Raw genomic sequence first — 9,446 nt, 5'->3', positions numbered from 1 at the left:
GTGAGTGATGGAGGTTGACCAGGGAGGCAGAAGTGTGTGTCAGGCACATGTGCTCATATCAGCAAATGAGTGTGTGTGTATGTATGTATGTGTGTTTGCACCCAGATGTTTAAGTTTGAGGAGTAACAGATAAGATAATAGATAATAAACAGTTCTGTGATAACAAAGAATGGCAGCTGTTATCTGCTGGGGTTACTGTAAAAAAACCCAAAAACAAGTCATTGTGACTGATAACTGTGAAAACACAGAACTTTGTTTCAGTGAAAAAGTAATTTACATCATGACTATATTTATATATGTGTATATAAATAAATATATACATATATACATATGCATATTCTACACGTTTTGTGTTGTGTGTTGTGTGTTTTTTAAGATTAGCTTCAGAGTCAGTGTTTAAAATAGAAAGTAATGATCAAAATAATTAACTGGACACAGCATGGAAACTCTCATCTCTCACATACAAAGTTGGAAGGGACTCAGAGCAGAGCGGCTCCTGAAGCTTCAAACTTCTGGCTGAGGGACAGTGTCTATAACCACTAAGTCTCTCCTAATACGTTACAGTCAGTGCAACAGACGGATGTTTTACCAGCTCTCATGTGGAGTTGATATGAGATGACGAAGTGGAGGTAGAGCCACAGGCTGTTTATTGTCCCGTTAAATCCACATGAACAAGTCAGCAGACAGCAGCGGGAACCAGATGGGCTGCTGTGAGAACACACATCACTGCCCGCTCAAGGTGACCTGATCTGATTCAAGCTGATCCTGGAAGATCAGACTGTTGCCCATGAAGAAACTTTTCAGAATTATAGAACTGTTTGATTTGTAACCTCAATACTATGTCACGTGACATTTGCTGAGTGCAACACCACTGGCGTAAATATAAATCCCAGTGCCCCACGCACTCCCATTGAAAATGGGTTTGAGCCGAAAATGAAAATACGGTAAATCTTAAAAGTGCCTCTTTTGTCGTAATTGTGCTTTTAGAGGAAGGTTTGACAAATATACATTCACAAAAAAAGCCTAGGTTGCATTTTGGCGAGAGTTTCACTTTAAGGTAAAAAGTTAAAGTTACATACTGTTAATAATGTCACATGTGAACTGGACATTTTCACATAAATTGACTCATGTAAATTATATACATTTACATGTGACTGGTTTTTCTTCATGTGTGGATCTGAATCTCCAGATGTGGTAGTGATGATGAAAGTCACGGAATTGGTCAGTTACACAACATGTAGAGGAAACACCATGTATGGCCCTGTAGGTCTCGGTCAATACCTCATTTCCTCCTACCTCTGACCTCTGACCCCCACAGTGTGGTCATTACTGACCGAGCTTTTAGCCCCATGGATAGTCAGAGCCAACAGGGATATTTGCAGTTCCTATGAGATCAGAGGTCAAGTTTGGCCTCCTTAATGGAAATTTTTTCTCCAAGCTGCCGATCAAAACTCTGTGGGCCTGAACCAATCACGATGTCTCGTTCCCCCCACTGGAACTCAAATTAATTTCAACTTAAAATGCGTTTGGGAGCAGCGAATGGAGCGAAGCTGCACTGGATGATGATGTCATGACTGAAGTGGAGAGAAGAGGTGCTCATGGGAACGTGTAGGATGTACGAGTGAGTTATTGTTGTAATGAAGACACACCAGACGAAGCACTTTAAGGTACATTTTTGGTTAACTAGCTCATATGAAGCAATCATAAAGTGTTTAGCTGCGAAATAACCTGCATGTCTTTATTGTGTTTTCATCCCACGTATTAACTATATGTTGCTTTAATGCTGCACTATGAGCTGCACGTCCAGTCTGTCCCTGTGTTGCCTACACTTAAGCCTCTTATACTGAGAACAATAAACATCTTATTGAAGCAATATTAAGTCCTTGTGGAAACTCCAGGGGGGTCTTCCTAAAAAAAGATTAGCCAGCTATGCATTCAGCGGCAGCCTAAAGCATGGGATTAAGTTTCGATATAGGCAAAAACAAGCGAATATCAGCCAAATACCTGACACACCAGCATGTGAATGTGTGTATGTGCATTTCATAATACAACAAATCTATCAGCTCACATTAAATCTATGATTCTCTGAGGAGAACAGATAAGAATACATTAATTTCTTAGTTGATCAAGAAGCCTGCCAGAACATGATTTAATAAAATTCATAGCCAAGATTCTTCCCCCCCGAGCTACGAGCTGCAATGTGGACTTAAAGCTGAATATAATTTAAACGAAGCAGAGACACATGCCAAAACCGTCTATATTTTGAGAGCTTGTGAGAGTTACTGCATTCAAAACAGCATCTTGGACAGATCGCTCTCTCTTTTTAGATGAAATGAGGCACACAGTGACAGGTTTGACTAAGACAGATGTCAGATGAACAGATGTCAGATTCCAACTCAGTGTGCTGCAAGCTGATGAATGGACGATGACTAAAAAGCAGCTCTATTCGACTCGAACAGAGACGTGGACATTTTGAAGAAGCATGTTTCGAATCCAGTGATGAACGATCCATCATCTGACAAAATCAAACGCCGCAGTCTGAACACCAGCCAGGTCTGAGCACACGCCACCCAGCATGCCATGTGTGTGTACCGGTGAGGCGGTGGTTTCGTTTTGAACCGAAGTGGATGTGTAGTACTCACTGTGCACCTATTCATGCATACACTTTGTGTGTGTGTGTGTGTGTGTGTGTGTGTGTGTGTGTGTGTGTGTGTGTGTGTGTGTGTGTGTGTGTATGTGTGAATTGCAGCCTGTATCTCATATGGAAACGATTGAGCCACAAGAACCTGTTTCTCTTTAGGAGCAACGGTTCTATTTATCGTGATTTATAGCCTCTGATGGATGTCAGATAAACCTTTCTGGGGTCTTTTCAAACAGACCTGGACAAAAAAAAAAAGAGTACAGGGATTTGTTGTGGATTTAAAGGGTATAGATGAGATTAAAGTCTAGTTGTGGTTGCTAAGTGAGCATAATGCTACCATTAAGTGATTAAGAGCCATGATTATCCTGCAGGTTTTGTTGGCTGAGAAATGTATAGAATTGAAAAACATTAAAGGAAATTTAGATTGAAATATCTTTGGTTATTGACCTTGACACATGAGATATAATCAAGAGATTACATTGTAAAACGCCAAGTAAAGAAAAAAATACAGATATTTGTCTGGATATCTTTGTAAAAATATCCCCTTCTTGAGAAAAAAATAAATAAAATCCTGTCCGTTATATCTCCCTGCACAGGAGAACGCAAAAATAATTGCCAAAGTCGACATCACCATCAGTTACCAGAGAAGACATTCAACAGGGCTCAGCTGTCAATCGTGTTTTATTCCAACTGCCTTTGTTACAAGACACACCCTACTGCCTGTGATTGGTTTCCTTTGTTGGTTGTTGGTGTATTATTCTTGTTATGACAACCAGCCAGCAGGAAACACACTGACCTCTTCAGCTGCTGCTGTAAAATCCCAGTGAACTTTTTCCCCTGTGGTGATAGGGAAATAAAAACACAAGAAGTAGTAACTAATTATTGATTTATTCACAGTCGTTTAACTCATATGAATTTTCCTTGCTTTGGGTGGATGATGAGAACTGATGTTTAAAATTGTCGTTTCCCCAAACGCTTCATTTTACATGTACAAATGGATACACAGACACCAAAGTTTACAAAAACACACTTTGGATAAAACATCTGTTTTTCATTGATTCATTCTTAAAACGCTGTTTGCATGTGGACTAGAGGCCAAAGTGTAAAGGAAACTGTCCATATTAGTGTAGAGAAGGCCTCATCTTAAGGAAAGTGACTCAAAATGTTTTACCTCCAAATGTACAGATGTTCCACCAAAGTAAAAAAAAAAAGTAATGAAAATGAGCAAAAATCTATTCCAGATCATCATATTAATCATATTTGGATCACTAGGGAAGTGAGATGCTGGTTAATATTTATTTGCTCAGGCTATTATAACTCCTAACACCCAGTCATGTCATCATCACCTCCAGCACAAAAATGCACTTCCTGAAGTGCAGTGCACTTACAATATAGTCCCTGCTCTTTGATAGAGCTGAAACCGATGAATGATCTGCGGGTCAGGTCCACATTAACCATACACCAACACAAGATCACAATCTGTGAGTTTTACATTAGCTGGAGTGGTGAATGTAAACCAAATAATTGAGAGCATTAAAAACCCACAGTGAAGTTCAGATTTGTCTATTTACTCTGGATAGATGGAGGCCTCCGCCTCAGCTGGATGTCGTCTGTTTTGTCTGATTTATGCTTTAGATCGGATCTTGTCTGCCACAGAGCGCTGTGTTGTGGTGAAGGCTACTCCCCTCTGTAATGCTTGCGGTTGAGTGTTTATGGGTTTTGGCACTCAGCTCTCTCACTCAACTGCAGATCTGATTCTTTTTAGTTTGTCGCAGCCTGGCTGCTTTTTTTTTCCCGCTGCAAAACAGGTGCGGAGGTTTTTCTGTAGCGCTGAATCAAATGTTAATGTTTTAACACGGTGCTGCTTGTTGTTATGACGACTTACCAAACCTCAAGTTACAATTTGGCAAATTAAACATGTGGTTGGATATTGTAGAAGTATAAGATCCTTATCCACATAATGGCATTATGTAAGCAAGTAAAAAAGAAACAAGTTGTTCCATCATTTTGTTTTGGATACAGTTTTGATTTATGGTCAAAAACATGTGGAGTTCAGGACAAACAAACATGAGCAGACATTTTCCAGAGTAGTCACACGTGGCTCAACATCGAATGGAATGAAACAGTTTGTAGCTGTTTAAGTATGAACACAAATCATCATCAGCTCGAGTGCCAGTTATAGTCTCTGAGGGTCAGTGTCACTTTTTACAAGGGGAGCAGCACGGAGCGGGATGACTCTAGTGATACTGTATCTTAAGACCACAAACACAGTGTCGACGGGGGTGAACTATATGAAGATGGATGATGTGTCTCCTCGTCCCCCACTATGTGATGTTGAGGCCAAAATATCTCGGATACAAGTGCTGGCATCTAGCACCTGTGATGTTATTTGGTGTCTGAGCAGTAGTGATTGTAACTGGGCCAAATTCCCTCTGAGCTCGGTTATCAAAAATGTTGTTATTGTGGGTCCCGCTGCTTTTATTGCATTATCCGCCCTGCTCTGCCTCTGATTGGTAGCCTTTGTCAGCTGTGTTCGTTGGGCATGTAGCTCTGGTTGTGTATTATTCTTGCAAATGTTTTTTTTTTTTGCGACAACCAGCCAGCAGCGGTGCTGATACAGGGGATTTTGGGAGCTGTAGTTTTCCTGGTAAACACACTGACCTCTTTAGGTGTCACATCCCTCCATAGGCCTGCTGCTGCTCCTCTCAGGCTCTCTGCTCCCCACCCTGTGTCTGGTGCCGGGAGGGCCACAACAGCTGATGAGGTCGGTCTGTTTATTGGGGAAACAGTTCACAATCTGCCATATTAGAACTGCAGTTGGCATATAATACAGCTTTTATGTTTGTCTACTGTTAACCTTTAGTCTTTAGTCTGAGAATATTAGCGTAAGCCAATGGCAGAGTAAGGCCTGTCTCATCAAGACAAAGCATCGGCATCCACAATCACATAGCAATCACGTCCCCTTTAAATAATCAAGGACAGAAACTATATGGGAAAGATACATTTGACGTGCAGTTTGAGTTCTTAGCTTGGCTGATGTCCTATGTGTTAGCATGGAAGGGTCAGAACTGCAACCAATCCACCTGTGCTTGGAAGGAGAAGAAAAGGGGAAAATTGGCAGAATAATTTTGGAAAAGAAACACTGTGGTATGTTTGAACACGAAGGGGATCAAGATTTGAGGACAAAGGGTCGAAATGGAATGCAATGAATGCAGGGCACAGAAAGTTGAGGGCGTACAAAAAACTGGTATGGCATCTAATCAGCCTGTAATATTGGCAGAGATGTGACAGTGAAGGCCAGTTCTAAGAGCTGTGCTGTAGGCAGCTGGACTTATTTCAGTTTCTTGAAGACTTTTTACCTCCCATCTCATCCCTCATTTCATTTCAAATATCTCTCGGCTGATATGGTGACATGTGGATATTATCAAGCATACCTATTATTAAAAGTTTTGTCTAAATGTTTTAAAACAGTCATCCAAACAAAGATGGTAGTTTTGCCTCTTGCCTTTCCTTTTTTCCTTAACAGAGACCAAAATGGGCTGGGGGCAGTGTTCCCTTACAGGGATCCAAATGATCAGACTCAGCAGAATGTTCTGGTGTCCTGTTCAATGAGACTGGTTCTTGTCTCGATGTTAATTGAGACGTTATTTGCGCACAAATATTTCTGCCAAGCCTCCCAGTAGGAGTGAGGATTGGCCAAACTGTTGAGATGAAAGTTTTTCATCATACTTTGGCAATAATTAACCACAGAGGAATTACATGAGCAGGATTTCTGTAAACCAGGACTGTTAACAGCCAGCTGCTGAGCATTTGGGCGGCAATCAAGAGGACAGACTGCAGAGAGGGAACCTGCTCCAGACACTCATTTATCAAAAGGGCTGAGACATCATGACATCGTATCCCGAGGTTGAAGAGGAGGTCTCTGGGTTTCGTTGCGCTTACAGAAGGACTGGTATTTGAAAGGAGCAACAAAAGAAAAGCAAGCAACCTCCACATCGAATCTTCGCTCACTAGGAGTTGGAACACAGCTAAATGTTCAATGCATCCGGAAAAAGAGTGAGATGGAAACCAACTGGCTCTCAAGTGCAGCGGTCCTCCAGAGAGGGGTCCGCTGGGTCCTCATTCACAACATAAAGCTGTTTATCAACTCAGTCAAATTAATACCTCTGGACCGCTGTGATCCGCTGATGTTTTATTTCTTTGCAGCAGTCACGCAGGCTCTTCTGGGTGTGTTTGCATTTGAATTAATGAGGGTCATGGTTTATATGTGCGTGCATGCGTTGATGTAAGTGACTCTATATGTGTCTGCATGTTAACATGACTGGATTTGCGTGTGTGTGTGTGTGCCTGGTGTGTGTGGCCTGTATTCAGTGGAGTGAGGTAGGTAGGACAAACACTGGGGCAAGTTTATCTAGTGTAGTTAACACTGCAGAAAATATAACCGTGGCAATAAGAGACGCCCAGTGGCTTGTTTCAATGTCTCAAACAATTTCTCTCCCTTTCATCTCAGCGTATTTTGATAATGTGTAAGTCTGTGATGCAAATTAAAAATGTCACTGCAACTTTATATACAGACCTCACATCTAAAGCTCCACCCTGACCCCTCTAACGGCAATCTGAGAGGACACCTACACATCCCATGGAGCCCTCCCTCTATAAATGCATCCATTGTCTGTCTGCACTGGTGTGACTGTTTTGCTTTGCTAATGATCTGCAGGCTGATATTAGGTAAATGGAAACTAATCTTCCCTCACACCCCCCATACTCCTGTCCCACAGCCTGCACGTATGACCAACCTGCATCACACTGCTTGGACTTTAACTGTCTGCACACCTCCATCACCTTAGATCAAGGTCACTTTATGACTAAATGTGTTATGGTGGTTATATAGGGGCAATGCCTTGGGTTTACACTTTGGGTCAAACAGTTGTGTTTGGCTATATATATATATATATATATATATATATATATATATATATATATATATATATATATATATATATATATATATATATATATATATATATTACAAGTTGGTATACCAAGTTAGTAACAGGTGATTGAAAGCTAAATGAATTAAATAATTACAGGCTCATCAGCAAACAGCTTTGAGTGAGCTATTAGATTAACAGTTTAAATAAGTTGGCATAAAAGTCATAGTTAATGATTCAAATATGCTAGTTAGTTTTAAGTAATGGGTGAATATTTGCTTTATAACTATTGGATAGGGGTCCACAATCAGTGACATCCATCTTCTGTCACTCCAAATGGTCACAGTAGCCTACAATGCAAAGTCAAATGAACCTGAATTAACAATCATGTTGAATATTTAAAAATCCATGTTAGTATGATAGTATTAATAAGGTAGGCTAGGCATAATATACATTTTTAAATGTAATGAAACTATCACATTCGTAAATTATGGGAAGGTGAGGGCTAGTCTACTTGAACTCTGTGACTGGGCCGTGGGTGTTCATCAGACAAACAGGCTGGTATAAACCATGATGTTTATGTTTATTCCTCATTCAGGTCTTTCCACTTTTCGATGCCCTTTCAAAGAAAGACTGTGTCCTTATTAAAGTGAATTTTAATACTCTTGACCTTAACCCAAGTTTCCAAGGTTCCAAAGTTTTCCAGCAGCCTTCAGGATGAGTTGCACTTCAATTAGCCCAAGTATTTATTCAGAGGCTGAAAAATCCCTTGTGGTTTCTTCAGTGTAATTAAAGCTTAATTTTAAGCTTTTATCGAGACTACAGCTCCAGTAATTGTTTTCCTTGAGGACCCTTGGATCACAATTACACATTGACAACAATCACTGCATCTCAATTTATGAGCGGCACCAAAATCTTTATGTGAGCTTTAAAAATGCCAACTGTGCAGGGAGCTCAGCTGGTTTCCATTTTTCTGTCATCATGGTTTTGTGTTTAAACACAAAAGACCGCAGAGCACGGCGAAATCAATACCTTACGGCCGAATACAGCGATAGTTAATGATCGTGTTGCTCTCTTCCAGCAACGAACACAAGATGTAAAAGGCCTGATGGGAAGTGGGGATGTTCAGGAGGGCTTCAAGATGTTCTCCACTTCCCCAACAGTTACGAGATTATTTTTGATGTTGTGATTCACTGATGTGCCTGTTGCTATGGAGACAGCATGCCTCTGCATCGACACACCTACTGGATGTATATTTAAATACTATTCTAATGCCATACCTAATTACTGTGATAATAATCGATGATTCGCTCTGCCCTCCACTGACTTCAGCACGTTTTTGTATTTAGGTGAGGAGCTAACAACCGGCCCTTCAGAGTATCAGATGGAGCTCTAATTGAGTAAAAATAATAAACTCTCCCCTGGTTCACAACATTGGCTGAGGGGGAGGTGTGGTTAAGCTAACACAGCGCCTGGTCTCCACGTTGACGAGCTGACGATGGCGCTCAGCGTGGCACTGAAAAAGTGTTTGGGGGTAACACTTCCCTCTTCTGAAGGTGTAGCGTGACCGGACTCTCTGAGAGCCTGTTACGAGAGTCCTCCTTCTCCCAGCGCGAGTGTGCTTCGAGCAGCGCGTTTGTGGCTGGAAGATGTGGTGGGAGTGGGGCCCTTAGAGGCAGAGGGTCACTTCTGTTTTATGTTCGCCCGAACCAGCCTGTGTAGGCCTCATTGTATTCAGGAGAGGTGAGGATCCGCGTGATCGCTCACTTGTCCAGAATTAATCATGTTTCGTCATCCCTTCCCTCTCATCCCGAGCCATTTGTAAACGGCGCAGACACATTTTGCAGACGCTCTACTCGTCTCCTTTGACAATA

This window comes from Acanthopagrus latus, chromosome 1 (assembly GCF_904848185.1).
Source record: "Acanthopagrus latus isolate v.2019 chromosome 1, fAcaLat1.1, whole genome shotgun sequence".
Classification (NCBI taxonomy): domain Eukaryota; kingdom Metazoa; phylum Chordata; class Actinopteri; order Spariformes; family Sparidae; genus Acanthopagrus; species Acanthopagrus latus.
The sequence above is the reverse complement of the archived record's forward strand: the minus strand, read 5'-3'. Positions refer to the sequence as shown.